We start from the raw sequence: 16,292 nt of genomic DNA on the forward strand, positions 1-16,292 counted from the left end.
TCTAGATACATTATTAGCTAATAATTTGAAATGTTAATCTTGTGGGAGGGATATCTATTTCCACTCAACTATAGTCCACCTGAAATGATAAAACAGTTCCATTCTCCTAAGCTCAAAATGTTGGTGTGATATTTGTTAGCATCTCCCTCTATTTTACCCCCTTCATCAAGTGTATAACCAATTCATGATACAACTGCCATGAAAGCCTTCCTAAGATTCTTCCCTTCATCTCCATTCCCACTGCTATGCTCTACCCTAAGACCAAAATAATTCATAGTAATCTTACTGCCAAAGACCTTGGCTATCTTCACAGCTTCAGAGACCTGCCCACAAAGTCTACTAAGCACCCCACAGCCAGAACGACATTCCTAGAGCACCGATGTCACCACGTTACTACCCTTTTCAAGTGTATACAATGACTGCACAGACAAGGCTACTCAGGTTTACGTTTACCAAAGGGGGGGGAGGAATAAGATTTATACTGAACTTTGTCTCATTCTAGCAGTAAGTTATATTATCCATAGATTTTTAAGTACTAGCCATCTCCATCAGACATGTTTTTACAACAAAAATCTACCTAATATGTTTAAATATTATTTCTAAAATGTCCATTACATTTATATGGTTTGTTCAAAGATGCACTAAAAATAATCATAATGATCAGTTAATTCAGAAAAAAATCTTCATGTAAGGTCTCACGGTAACATAAAACTGAAAAAAAGGGGGCACCTGAGTGGCTCAGTGGGTTAAAGCCTCTACCTTCGGCTCAGGTCATGATCCCAGAGTCCTGGGATCGAGCCCCGCATTGGGCTCTCTGCTCAGCAGGGAGCCTGCTTCCTCCCTCTCTCTGCCTGCCTCTGCCTACCTGTGATCTCTGTCTGTCAAATAAATAAATAAAATCTTTTAAAAATTTTTTTTAACTGAAAAAAAAATCATTTATATACTAATCCTCGTTTTGAAGAAATACAACATACTCAACTATCTTCAATATAGAAATATATTAGAATAAAATCCTAAGGCAGAAATACACATACACAAATTAGTGCATGAAAACTGGTAAAATATGAATAAGACTGATGAAATTATATCAATGCCAATTTTCTGGTTGTGCTCATACACTATGCAAATTGTTACCATTAAGAGAAACAGATGAGAGAACAGGAGATCTCTGTACTATTTCTTACAACCTTATGTGAATCTGCAATTATCTCAAAATAAAACATTAAAAAAATTATATAGGAGGATTTGGAAACATATTACAAAGTAATCAAGATAAACAAGTCAACAGAATATAACTGACAGTCTAGAAAAAGGCCCATACATCTAGAGTCAACTGACAAAGGACCCAGGACCAGTCAATAGAGAAAAAAATAGTCTCTTCAATAAATGTCACTAGAACAACTGGATATCCGCATACAAGAAAATATATAGTACCTACCTCACAGCATGTACAAAAATTAATTCAAAACAGATCAAAGACCAAAATGTAAGAACCAAACCCGTAAAACTATTAAAAATAAAACAGATGTAAATCTTCATGATCTTGGATTAGTAAATGGTTTCTCAGATAAGACAGTTAAACCACAAACAACCAAAGAAAAAAATATATAAATAAGACTTCACCAAAATTAAAAACTTTTGTATGTCAAAAGACACTCTCAAGGTTGTCTTCTTTTGTGAAAAACAACCAAAAAATTAACAGAAATTGATTGCAAATCACGTCTGATATTAGAATATCCAGAACATATAAAGAACACTTTCAACTTGCAACTCAACAATAAAAACCTGTATAAAAACCCAATAGGACCTAATTTAAAAATGGACAAAGGACGGAAGAGATAATGCTGAGTGAAATAAGTCAAGCAGAGTCAATTATCATATGGTTTTTGCTTATTTGTGGAGCATAAGGAATAACATGGGAGGACATGGGGAGATGGAGAGGAGAAGTGATTTCAGGGAAACTGGAGGGGGAGATGAACCATGAGAGACTGTGAACTCTGAGAATCAAACTGAGGGTTTTGGAGGGGAGAGGGGTAGGAGGCTGGGTGAACCTGGTGGTGGGTATTATGGAGGGCACATATTGCATGGAGCACTGGGTGTGGTGCATAAACAATGAATTCTGGAACACTGAAAAGAAATTTTTAAAAATAAATAAAAAATTTTGGGGATGCCTGGGTGGCTTAGTTGGTTAAGCAGCTGCCTTCGGCTCGGGTCATGATCCCAGCGTCCTGGGATCGAGTCCCACATCGGGCTCCTTGCTCCGCAGGGAGCCTGCTTCTCCGTCTGACTCTGCCTTCCACTCTGTCTGCCTGTGCTCGCTCTCGCTCGCTCTCTCTGACAAATAAATAAAATCTTTAAAAAAAAATAATTAATAAATAAATAAATAAATAAATAATTTTTTTAAATGGGCAAAGGATCAGAGTAGACATTTCCCCAAAGATGTATAAATGCCCAATGAACACGTGAAAATGCACTCAAAATCAATAGATATTAAGAAAATGCAAATCAAAGCCATTGTGGATATAAGCTATACTCACTAGGACGGCATAAAATCACAGAAGGTAAGTACTGGTGAGAATGTAGAGAAAATGGAACCCTCATAAATTCCTGGTAAGAATGTAACTGGTGTGGTCTCTGTGAAAAAGGCTTGCATTTCTTCAAAAAGTAAAACACTGAAGGGCACCTAAGTGGCTCAGTCAGCTAGGCATCGTACTCTGTATTTCGGCTCAGGTCTCAAGGTCATGAGATCAAGCCCCGTATCAGTCCTGTGCTGGGCATGAAGACTGCTTGGGATTCTCTCTCTGCCCCTCCCGGTCCCTCCCTCTTTCAAAAAAAAAAAGAGAGAGAGAGAGAAAAGAAAAGAAAAAAGTAAAACACTGAGTTACCACATGACCCAGCAATTTCATTCCTAGGTGTACATCCAAGAGACATACTCAGACGTCCACACAAAAATTTATACATGAACGTTCATAGCAGCATTATTCTCAATAGCCAAAAGATGAAAACTACCTAAATGTTCATCGACTGAGGAATGGATAAATAAGATATGGCTTACACATACAATGGAATATTATTCAGCCACAAAAAGGAATGAAGTACTGATCCATGACGCAAAGATGAAATCTTTCAAACATGGTAAGTAGAAGTCAGTCAAAACAATCACATATTGTATGATAACATTTACATGTGATGTATAGAATAGACAACTCCATAGACAGAAAGCTGACTGTCAGGGGTTGGGAGGAATGAGGAATGGGAAGTGGATGCTAACAGGTACAGTGTTTTCACCTGGCATAATGAAAATATTCTTGAATTAGATCATGATGATGGTTGCACAACTTTATGAATATACTAAAAGTCACTGAACTGTGCACTTTAAAGTGGTGAGCTTTATGACATGTGACATCTAAATCAGTGTGCAGAATTCATAAGCCAGAAAAGAATTATAAAATTATATTGGGGGGCACCTGGGTGGCTCAGCGGGTTAAAGCCTCTGCTTTCGGCTCAGGTCATGATCTCAGGGTCCTGGGATCGAGCCCCACATCAGGCTCTCTGCTCAGCGGGGAGCCTGCTTCCTCCTCTCTCTCTCTCTGCCTGCCTCTCTGCCTGCTTGTGATCTCTGTCAAATAAATAAATAAAATCTTTAAAAAAAAAAATAAAATAAAATAAAATTATATCGGGTTATTTGAGTGAAAATAAGAATTTAAGCAAAAAAAAAAAAAAGGAACAGTACAAAAATTGACTTAAAGAAGACTATACACGTATTTTTTTTTAAAGATTTTATTTATTTATTTGAGAGAGAAGGAGAGACAGACAGAGAGCATGAGCAATGGGGAGGAGGCAGAGGGCAGAGGGAGAAGCAGACTCCCCTCTGAGCAGGGAGTCCAAAGCGGGACTCAATCCCAGGACCCTGAGATCATGACCTGAGCCGAAGACAGAAGCTTAACCAACTGAGCCACCCAGGTGCCCCTATACATGTATTTTTTTTAAAATGAAAGGGGATTGTTATCAAATTGCTATGGACTTTGGTTTCTATCCAATAAATTTTTTAAAATAACATAATTTTTTAGTAACTATTCTTTGCAACTATATAAATCCCTTTTTAAAAAATGATATATGTCAACAGTCTGTCAACCTAAAAGTATGCAAGGAAGTAAAAAGAATCTTAAAATTATTTTGGAGGTGCTTCAGAAGTTTGAAGAAAACTACCTGATATAAAAATCATACACAGGTACACGAAGAAATATGTAAAGAATGTTAATTGTAGCTGTTTTGATAACAGGACAAGTTGGAAAAATCTAAATGCCCGTCAGCAGGAGAATGGGTAAATAAGTTGGAGTTCTATACTGAATATAGCTATGAATCAACTAGAACTACAGTTATCAATACAAACAAATCTCAAAAGCATTTAAAAATGGGGCTTTGGTGGAAAAAAAAAACATGTATAGAATAGTTACTTTTTATGACGTCTGAAAACATGATCTTGTTTTTGGAAATAAGACTGTGTGTTTGTGTGTATGTATGTGTCTGTAATAAAAGTAGAAATATGCAAGGAAATAATAAACATCAACTTCACCATGTTAGTTACCTCTGCGAAGAGCTTTAAGGGGAACAGGATTAGCAAGGAATAACATGGGGACTTTGGTTGGTATCTGTAACATGTTATATTATATAACTTAATGTTATTATATCATAAAAATAATATGAAGGAAATTCAGCAAAGGTAGGTTGTAAGGTTGCAGGTACAAAGATGTTCATTTCATTACTCTTTGTATCTCTTCCATAAGTTTGAAATGTTTCATATTATAAGGAAGTTAAAGTTAGCCAGAAACTGAGCCAGCACCAAACATAATTCCTTTAAAGCAACCATTTAGGGGCACCTGGGTGGCTCAGTCAGTTCAGTGTCTGCCTTCAGCTCAAGTCATGATCCCAGAGTCCTGGGACTGAGTCTCACACTGGGCTCCTTGATCAGAAGGGGGCCTGCTTCTCCCTCTGCCTCTGCCTACCACTCCCCCTGCTTGTGCTCTCTCTGTCTCTCTTCCTGACAAATAAATAAAATCTTTTAAAAATAATATTAATAATAAAAAAAATAAACCAACAATTTAGTTACTTTAAAGCAACTGTCATGGTTGGTCAATATTTGTCAACCAGTGGTCCAAAAGATGTTCTGAATAAAAGACAGTACTAGCATCTACTAAAAGAGAAGCATAGGACATGATATTTAAATACACATTACAGAAGGGCATAAAAGAAATCTAATTCTGAAAATTTGCCTCAAGATCATCTTGCCAAACCTTCTGATCAAAATCCTTGTATAGCTTTGCAAGATGTCTCTAGTACTTCAAAAAAAAAATGTTAAAAGGGGAAAATTAAGTGACAATTATAGTCAATCTGGCCTTTCTGCTCAATTTTGAACAAAACCATTTACACAGAAAATGCTTACAAATAGCTGGAAACCACTATCATTTTATGATTTAGAAAAAAAACACCAAAAAATATTTCTAAGACATAATTTTTAAAGCACAAATGCATAAATACCAAACATGAGGACAGAAAAGTCTACTTTTCTAGCACAGAATCTGCATTGTAATATAAATTCAATCCAAAATTAAGTGTCATTTTTTGGTCTATAAATCTTGCTTTCCCTTAAAAAATTAATTTAAAATACATTAAACAACATGTTCTACATGTTAAGCAGGGAAAAGATGAAATTTTTCTTTTAATATTGTGAACACCATTACAAATTATATTTAAAATGTATGTTATAGTCTTTATTAAGAAATTACTTTTTAATCTATTTAAAAATCATCAAAAACAGGATACTTTTTTGAAAAAGATTATTCTTTAATTCCTAAGAGTCCACAAGAGCATACTTTTTTCTAAGATTTTATTTATTTATTTGATAGACAGAGATCACAAACAGGCAGAGAGGCAGGCAGAGAGACAGGGGGAAGCAGGCTCCCTGCTGAGCAGAAAGCCTGACGAGGGGCTCAATCCCAGGACCCCAAGACCATGACCTGAGCCAAAGGCAGAGGCTCAAAACCCACTGAGCCACCACGCCCCAAGATTATACATTTTTGTGAAGGGATGTGTGATCAAAAAATACAGGAAATACTGGTCAAGAAAGGTGACTTACATGTCTCTTAAGAGCACCCGATACAGTCCCAGCCCCTAATGCTTATAGGCTTGCGAGTAAACAAAATAGAAAATTCTTAATTAGACTGCACAAAAGACCAAGAGGAATTAACTGGAAAATTCATTCAACTTATAACTGTATACTATTAATGTCAAATTCTAAAAAGATAAACAGGCAAGTCAGCCATGACTAAAATTAACTTCTATAAGTGCAAGAGAATTCTAGATGAGTAAACATGTAAACAAATAGCTAGAACTAAAGTTTACTCACAGTTAACATGAAAAGACAGAAAACTTAAGAGAATTAAAAATTGAGAGACCAAGGGGCACCTAGGTGGCTCAGCTGGTTGAGTGCTGGACTCTTGGTTTCAGCTCAGATCATGAGCTCAGAGTCAAGAGATGGAGTCCCAATTTGGGCTCCATGCTCAGCCGGGAGTCCACTGGAGATACTCTCCCTCTGCCCTCCCCACTGCTCACATGTGCATGCTCATTCTCTCTCTCTAATATATAAATAAATCTTTTTAAAAATTGAGAGAATAAAATAGAACCAGGGTCCCAAGTGCTAAAAGAAAAGCATCCAAAGGAAGAGGACATCCACAAAATGGTAAGAAAGAAAAATGCCAAGACAAATAGGAGAAAGCCATCCTCAAAAGGGGAAATGAGACAACATCTGGCTGATTATAAAGGGCTAGTTTGAAAGTACAGGGAGAAGGAGGAAATGGAAGGAAGAGAGTCAGGAACTGAAGAATGAGATTAGGATACAATATATGGATGGCACTCACTTTTGCCACAATGCATTGAAGAAATCACAAAGTGATAAAGAGTGTAAGTGAGAAACATAGGCCAGCAGCTGATAAATTTCCCAACACAAATACTCTGAAAAGTACAACAGTGGTTTTCATTTCAGGTTTAGAAATCAGACTGTGTTAAAGGGAAAAGCCAGTATGATTTCTGTTCAGCCACAGTACCAGATATCTACTTCTGTATTTAATACTCAAGATAAACATAACCTATAAGTTATTAAGTCAGTTCATCATATTAGAAAGACTGTTTTGATCATACATACTCTGTTTTTCTCCTATATATTTATCCGTCCTCTACACTGTAGTAAATAAAAAGCCTATCTTGGGAACCTTTCACAGAAGTAAAGCTTAAATGTCAGATATCTGCTTTCAAACATATACCATGTGCAATTATATTAAGACATCAGGCTCAACTTTTCTGTTTACTTAGTAAACTTATTTTTACCTTTCCAAATAAGTAAATTCTATCCTCTAGGAATCAGTGCTCGCTTCGGCAGCACATATACTATCCTCTAGGAATCAGCAAAAAAGCCTCAAATGTTTATTATATAGTATTTTACATACTTAAGTTTTCATCCAACATAACATAATTTTATACCATATAAGCATGTATTTTGTGGATTCCTCCCATTTTCTATCCCCCCACCCCCATTGAAAAACCAGGGAACGAATTACGGCCGTTCAGTGACTTTACTTGAGTGCCAGACTAAAACTCAGTATGGCACAATCCTCACTGCGACAATGTCAAAGAGCCAGCATAATGCATTCCACATAGTGGGACCCTCACAACCCCTAGTAATGACTGAGTGAATTCCTGGTAAACTAGGGGGCTGGCATTTCATTACTTGATACAGTATTTTCCAGAGCATTCCCAATTTTTCTCACAGACACCTATTGAGTATTCACCAAATGGGAGGTTCTAGGAATATGCAGGGGTGTCACTGTTTTTCCCTCCCCAGCATGGGCCCCACTTTTCCGGTACAGTATGTGTTCCCTTCCCTTTTCCTGCTCCCCTCTTCTCTGTCTGTGCCACTTACTCCATCTAATAGAACTGGACCTCACATTCCAGTTCCACAGCAGGTATGCAAGTCAGGTCTGATGAATCAGGACATTCCCCATGACCCCAAAGATTGCTTCAGTAAAGGACAAGGGACCAGTGAGATTCTCAGCACTGCTTATTTGCAACAAGCTTCTAAGAAAGGGTCATTCTTCTCCAGTGGAGGATGCTAAGCCAGTTTGATTTAACTTCTGGAGACACCACCTGAAGACAGCCTGCCTGAAAATGAGGCCAGCAGAAGGCAGATCAAAGCTAAGAGATGGAGGGAGAGAGACCAAGTGGTCCCCTGGATCCAGACACACACAAACCCAACAAAATCCCCTTGACTTTTCTGTCCCATGAACCAATAAATCTCTCCCATATTTTTTCTCTTAAGCTTGTCTGAGTTGGGTATCTGTTACTAAAAGAACCTTGAAGGGCACCTGGGTGACTCAGTGGTTTAAAGCCTCTGTCTCAGGCTCAGGTCATCATCCCAGGGTTCTGGGATGGAGCCCCGCATCAGGCTCTCTGCTAGGCAGGGAGCCTACTTCCCTTCCTCTCTCTCTGCCTGCCTCTCTGTCTACTTGTAATCTCTGTCTGTCAAATAAATAAATAAAATCTTTAAAAAAAAAACTTGACAGGGACGCCTGGGTGGCTCAGTTGGTTAGGCAGCTGCCTTCGGCTCAGGTCATGATCTCAGCGTCCTGGGATCGAGTCCCACATCGGGCTCCTTGCTCAGCAGGGAGCCTGCTTCTCCCTCTGCCTCTGCCTACCATTCTGTCTGCCTGTGCTTGCTCTCTTCCCCCCTCTCTCTCTCTGATAAATAAATAAAATCTTTAAAAAAAAAAAAAAAAACTTGACAGGAATTGTACCCAATACAATTTAGAAATACAAATTAATGAGCCCTCACATAGGAATTTGGCTAAATAGAGGGGAGGTACAGGGCAGTGAGAACAGCCTCATTCCCAGGCGGAAGCTGGCAAACTGAGTTGCGCAGTATCAAAGAAACAAACTAAAACCACTGCCTGTGGTAACTCACAGTTCCGATCATGTGCCCATCAACACTAAAAAACTAAAAGATTTGGCAAGAAAATGTCACAAATTTAGACCACGGTCTATCATGGTTCTAAGAGAATATGGCTCAAACTCCTCAGTGCCGAATATGAAGACTTTCATGATCCAGCCCTATATTCATCTGCATGTTAGGAACTGCTCTATAGTGTAAGGAACAGAAATCCCACTGTAACTGCCTTAAGAGAAACCCGGACTTGGGGCGCCTGGGTGGCTCAGTGGGTTAAGCCGCTGCCTTAGGCTCAGGTCATGATCTCAGGGTCCTGGGATCGAGTCCCGCATCGGGCTCTCTGCTCGGCGGGGAGCCTGCTTCCTCCTCTCTCTGTCTGCCTGTCTCTCTGCCTACTTGTGATCTCTCTCTGTCAAATAAATAAATAAAATCTTAAAAAAAAAAAAGAGAAACCCGGACTGCAGCACCTCACCAAAACTGAAAAGTATACCTTCGGGCAACATTTGATCCAGAGATCCAGAAAAGTCATCAGGTCTCCAGCTCCGTTTCTCTGACATCCTCCCACTTCTAGAAGTTACTCTGACCACAGGTGGGCTACTCTCACAACAATACTAGCTATAATAACTCGCGGTTTTATTTCCTCAGCACACAAAGCAGAAGACGACAAAGCATCTCCTTCATGAGCATCCAGAGGAGAGAGTCCTCCAGCAAGCCCTGAGATTCACTTAGACTGAGTCAGGTTGGATCACATGCCTACCTCCAAACAATCATTACCACCGGAGGCTGGAATGCCCTGATGGCTTAGCCCAGGTCAAAGATGCATCCTGAGGTTGAAGGGTGATGGGAAAGCAAGAGAGAAGGTCATTAACATCTTCCAGTCTCACACCTTTCCAAGGCATTCCTCACAAGTTATGCTCCGACAACATCTATATTCAGTTCTCTAAGGGCTGTGGTTTGAATTGTGTCCCACAAAATGTTATGCTGAAGCCTTAGGCCTCAACACCTGGAAATGTGACCTTATTTGGAAACAGTCTTTGCAGATGATCAAACTAAGAATGAAGTCATACTCATATGTCCAACATGACTGGCATCCTCACAAAAGAAGAGGCACACAGGGAGAGGTCGGCTTGAGTCTGAAGCAATGGAGGCAGAGACTGAAGTGATGCATGTACAAGCCAAGGAATGCTAAGGACTGCTGGCAATTCCAGCAGCTAAGAGAAAGACATGGAACAGATTCTCGCTCAAAACTTTCAGAGAGCACATGGCCCTGCGGACACTATTACAGGCTTGTGACCTCCAGAACAGTAAGAGATTACATTTCTGTTGGTTTAAGCCATCCAGTTTGTGGTACTTTGTTACAACCAACCTAGGAAACTAATACACTTAAGTAAGCACAACAGCCTACGATTCTTTGCCTTTGTACATACACTCCCTTTTCTCCTGGAATGCCCATCTCTCCCAGACGGTCTATTCACAATTAAACCTCAGATCTGCCCAAATGGTCTCTTCTTTGGGATGCCTTCCACCACGGCCCTCAAAAAGAGTTAGTCTCTCCACTACATCTTAGTCCAGCACACAATACTGCCCATATTTTTACTATTAAGTTCTAATTGCCTGTGTGCACAGAATTCGCTTCAGAGTTATGAGCTCTCCAATGGGAAACCAAGGCCCGATTCTTACCCACCTTCATATCCTCAAGGCAGTGCATGGTACCTAACACATAATAATCACTCAAAAGCTCTCTATGAATTGAACAGACTGATGACTCATCTCAGAAAAAAGATAATGGGTATGATTACGGAGAATTGGCTGTTATGGATATAGAGAACTGAAGATGGACCTTGAGGTAGAACTAGATAAGTAGAAAAGAAAGAATCTGGGGGCAGGGATGAGGAAAGCTGTTAAATTTAGCAAATATGCAGGAAAAACTACAATGTAGAAGAATTTGGGTAGAGAGAAAGGAATGTGTGTGAGGCAATGGGAGCCTTCTGCTCAGAGTCATTTTACAGGTAATAAGAGGAGTAGGGAAAAAAAGGTTTCTCAGCAAGACAGTGACACCATGTTTTCAGGGGATTTCTATGACAAAGTGTAGGATGGACTCCAGAGGTGCAAAGAGATCAGACAGGGCAAAAGAGAGGAAGCTCAGCAAGGAGGTAAAGGGCCAGGTGCTCTAGGATAGCAGGAGCAAGAGTGGAAAGGAACAAAATTTTAAGACTTACGGAAACAAAGAATAAACACAAAGAGCGAAGGATTACTCCAATGGTTGACCTTTGGTTATCTCACATAGGATTTACTACTGAAATAAGGGAGGATAAAGGGAAAGACTACTCTTTTTGAGGAGAATAAAAGTTCGTTTCAGGGCGCCTGGGTGGCTCAGTGGGTTAAGCCGCTGCCTTCGGCTCAGGTCATGATCTCAGAGTCCTGGGATCGAGTCCCGCATCGGGCTCTCTGCTCAGCGGAGAGCCTGCTTCCCTCTCTCTCTCTCTGCCTGCCTCTCCATCTACTTGTGATTTCTCTCTGTCAAATAAATAAATAAAATCTTTTAAAAAAAAAAAAAAAAAAGTTCGTTTCAGATGGCTTACTATGAGGTGACAGTAAAACATCCCCCAAAAAGATGCCCAGCAAACAGAAGACAATGAAGTACATGAGATTTATGGTATGGCAGATTTTCCTTATTCTAGATATGGCAGTTATATGGGTAAAGATGACTTTTTTCATTCTTTCATCCAACAAATATTTATTGCACACCATGTCCTAGGCACTGTTCTAGGCTCTGGGAATAGGACAACAAGCAAAACTAACAGAAATCCCTGTCCTCATGGAGCTTATATTCTATTAGAGAAAACAGAAAAGCCTAGTTGACTCATGAACATAAATTTAGGGCTTTAGGTAAATACTACTTACTGTAACTATAAACACCCTCTGTTTGTTTGGGTTTCTTTTAGCCTTTTTCTTCTTTCAAATTTTATTTTCCAGAATTTTCATTTCACTAGTTATAGGTACTTATGTCCTTGACCAGTAGCCAAACAGGTTCCAGTGAGTTGTTTTGTTTTGTTTTTCTTTTTTTTTAATCCTGGCTTTACTGTTGTAATAAACCTATTTTTCCTTCTTTGTCTCTGTTTCTCAATGGCATTAGGCAGCCCTTCCAAAGAATTTCATGTAGGGTGACTGGACTCAGAAAATGAGAGGCTAGGGGTGCCTGGGAGGCTCAGCCGGTTAAGCATCTGCCTTTGGCTCAGGTTATGATCCCAGGGTCCTAGTATGGAGCTCTGCAGCCAGCTCCCTACTAGGCAGGAAGCCTGCTTCTCCCTCTCCCACTCCCCCAGTGTGTATTCCCTCTCTCGCTGTCTCTCTGTCAAATAAATAAATAAATAAATCTTTAAGAAATAAAGAAAGAGAGAAAATGAGAGGCCGAATGGCACAATGGAAAGCAAGAGAGTGGGAATTAACAAAGCCTGAATTCAAATCCCAGACCAGTTTTTCAAAAGTTGTGTGAGCTGGTCCAAGTTACTCAGTATCTCCAAGCTTCAGTTCACCCACCTGTGAAATGGGAATAACTTCACTCTAAGGAATAAAAGGAGTAATTTCTAAAAGGCACTTGACACAACACCTAGGAGAAAATGGAGAACTGTTGGTGGCAGCTAGTGTTGGGACTATTACTACCATTACTCCATATGCCGGGAACAAAATAGATGCTCAGTAAATGCCGACTTCTTTCCTTATTCTAGAGAAGGTAAGTTCTTAACATCCTGGGTAATTATAAGGCTCCCATTCACTAGGCTATTCCAGTCTATCCTCTCCATACTTCAGGAACGCAGAAGAATTAAATGCATATTAATTTCATAAGTGGACTTAATATCTTTATTTCTAATTTGATGGGATGTATTTATCATCTGAAGAAAAATTTGCATGGTGATGTCACAAGTAGAAAAGAATGATCACTGAATTATGAACGATAACATAAAACTGAATGAAACTGGCTGCTTTAGAAATCGTCTTACAAAGATTCCACAGTTATTTTTACTAAACTGACACCAATAATATTGTCCCATGTGGTAATCATTTCTGGAGTACCTTTCATTTGGAAAAAAAGTTAAGTGATTTTCTACCTGCAACCATACACTAATACAAATTTCATACAACACCCCCCAGAGTCACTCAGAAGATTAAATGGTATAATGTATATGAAAATGTATGACCAGATCCCCGGCATATGCTATGCATTCAGTGATAACTTGGGGGAGATCTAATCCTCTTATCCTACATTCCTTTCAATTACTAGGAAAGACCTTCTAACAACAATTATAACACAAAATTTATGGAACTAAAAAGATTTAAAAACACATTGCCTTGATGCCATTCCAAAACAGAAAGGTATTCATTTGAATGTCTCTTCGTTTAATAACAAAGAGGTCTGTGAGTTAAATGAAGATACGTACCACTATAATCAAAACCAACATTTCAGTCTTTCCCTAAAATAATCCTTCCACTAAGAATTTAATGAAAGTTTTTTAAAAGGCCAGAGACGTTAAATTCCTCTTACATTCATTTTAAAAAATGCAAATTCCAGAAGCCCACAAAATATACCAGAGTCATCAGAACCAAAGTCATAACTATTTGCCCAGGAGACAGCACTGCCACCAGCTTGAACCCGCTTAAATGGAGCATCCACGATAACCAGGGGAGCCCCTCCACTCACGCATGACTCCATCTGAGACAGCCAGTGTCAGGACTGCTTATTCCCCACAACAAGTGGCTCTTCTCCGATCTTCTGGATGAGAGAGACCTGCTCTTTCTCCCTGGCTGTGTCCCTCTATATCAAGATGACCTCCAACACTTACGCCTGTCCTGCCAAGTGGATACCCTGAAAGCACCTAATCTCAGTGTAGAAAACCTGCTTTTCCTGTGTCCCTGTGTCTGTTAATGGTATTACTATCCCCTCAGCCACCCAAGATAGGATCTAGTTTTCTTTCCCTCACCAACCCTCTCCCTTCCAAGAACAAACCAGTTTCAAAGCAAGACCTGTCTTTTACCTCTGCAATACCAGCTAGGACGCACCCTGCCTCCATCCCCACAGCCTATCCTAGGTTCTCATTACTGCCGTCCGGACCCTGCCCAACACCTCCCACCCAGTTGCCCACCATCTCTCATGCTTACAATAAGTCCACCTACTCTGGGTAGTAAAGACTGATCTTGCTAGCATGTCCCTCTACACCCTCTGGGCCCCCACTGCCTCATCAGAACTTAAAGGGTTCTCATCTGACACAACCAACTATTCACTTGCTTCTAGAAGCACCTCAAATTCAAAAGGTTCTGGCGGCCTTAACTTCAAGGCCGTTCCTGCTCTGGCTCCCATCTAAAAGCCTGTCATGTCGTGAAAATTCAAGTTAACTGTGCCATTCTACTGCTCAAGAGCTAAAGGTCAAAATTCTCAGCCCAACCTACAGGGCTTCACATGGCCTGCCCCCCCCATCTCTTCAGTCTTGCCATGCTCTCGTTTGCTCCCTGCCTCAGCTATCCAGCCTTCTCTTCAGCTTGCCATGATGCCCCTCATCCCCAAGCCTCTGTACATGCTGGCCCCTTAGCATCCCACCCCTCACGTAGGTAGTGCCATCCCACCCCTCAGATCCCAACTCGAAGGTCACTTACTCAGCCACTAGTCTTAACATTTTAAACTAAGTCAAGTCCTCTGCTTGCCCCGTCCTTTGCCTCCACAGACTCAAGCAAAATACTAATAAATTGATTATTAGATTTCTTACTCCCAAGCTAGAATACAAGCTCCACAAGAGAAGGACTGTGTCGGTCTTGTTTGCCACTGTATCTCACAATTTACTCCAGAACAGCCCTCGACAAATATATGTAGGCTAATGTAATTCATAAATCACAATACCCTAAGTAAGTTACATCCCAAGATGCACTACACACTGGTCTTGAAAGCACCTGGTTTCTCCATAACAATAAAGTGCTCAGCTCCTCAATGTTCTCTGAGTTCTTCCCCTGAAAAACTGACATTATATGCGTCTATAATTCTACCATTCCAAACCTCCACAATTTTGTTTGCAACCTTCCTCCCATCTGGAATTTTTTCTCCAGCTACATAGTTCCAAAGCCTACTTGCTTCAAATGCTCAAATCCAATGTCACTTTCTCCTGGAAGTCTTCCTTGCATTCCCACAGCTAGTCACAACCTCCCTCCCTGAATTCCCACAGGTTCTCCAAGGTCTCATTCAGGTCAGATCAAATGTCACTTCAAATGAGAGGTTTCTCCTAAAACTTTAGGAGAAACTCACGAGTTAAAATTCTCTATCAGGCTGTCCTGTTTTATTTTCTTGACAGCATTGTTATCTGAAATTATCTTGTTCATTTATTTCTTTATTTATTTGCTTATTTACCAATTAACTGCCTGTGTCCCCCCTCCTAGAATGTAAAACCCCTAAGAGGAGGGACCCTGTCTGTCTGAGTCTCGGTATTTCCCCACTCCTCCACAGCTAACATCAAAAGTCTTTCGTAAAATCTGCCAAAGGCATGAATGACTCTGTAGTTCTTATGACTAGAGTCATCTGTGTACCTGTCTTTCTCTTGCTGTATTCCAAACTCCATGTAGACTAGGCCAAAGTCTGGCTAATCTATTTGTTCATGTGTATTACCTGGAAATCCTTCCACAATTAAAGCAAATAATAGATGACTACTAATGAATGATTTAATGATCTCTCCAGGAGGTACTGTCCCAAACCAGGCCAACTCAGAACTCCATATTCTCCAGAAACCAGGGCAAACAAGAACCTCCTTCTATACCCTCTCCACCCAGTTCCAATCAGCTGCCTCTAGTGAGCTTCAAAAGGCTAGTTTTCTCACTTTCCTCTATCCAACAACCACTCCTTCTTCTATCTCTGATATCTCACAATCCCAACCTAACCTCTCCCCTCTATCTTGAGCCAACAAATCACTTCCAGGGCCCTGTTCCTTCTGAGTACCCTAAATCTCCAATGAGTTGGGTAATTCATCAAGCCCTAGGGAACAAGGGGATGTTAAAAGGAAGTGTTGAAGTAAGACTAGCTCTCTCATCTTTTCCTGTATACCTCGTTTATCCGAAAGAGGCCCAGTTTCAGGGACTGGCTTTGATACTCTTTGGGACCCTGAGCTTTCTTCTCCTGTACCCGCCGCACCCAAACCTCTCTGGGGTGCCTCCACCCTTGCCTCGAATCTGTTCATCTTCCGGTACAAGAGGACCCTTGGCCAGAGACAATGATCTCCTCGGGAGCAAATGGTCCTCAAACACCGTGGGGCGGCTCTATCCT

The 16,292-nt window shown here is 40.3% G+C and overlaps 1 protein-coding gene across 3 annotated transcripts in view; it reads right to left on the reverse strand.

The window, feature by feature from the left end:
- Window positions 1-16,292, reverse strand: part of ATRN (attractin) — a 147,740-nt gene that overhangs the window by 130,849 nt on the left and 599 nt on the right. The gene's annotated exons all lie outside the window — the stretch shown is intronic.

This window comes from Mustela putorius, unplaced genomic scaffold (genome assembly GCF_011764305.1).
Source record: "Mustela putorius furo isolate JIRA1106 unplaced genomic scaffold, ASM1176430v1.1 tig00000874_pilon_pilon_pilon, whole genome shotgun sequence".
Classification (NCBI taxonomy): domain Eukaryota; kingdom Metazoa; phylum Chordata; class Mammalia; order Carnivora; family Mustelidae; genus Mustela; species Mustela putorius.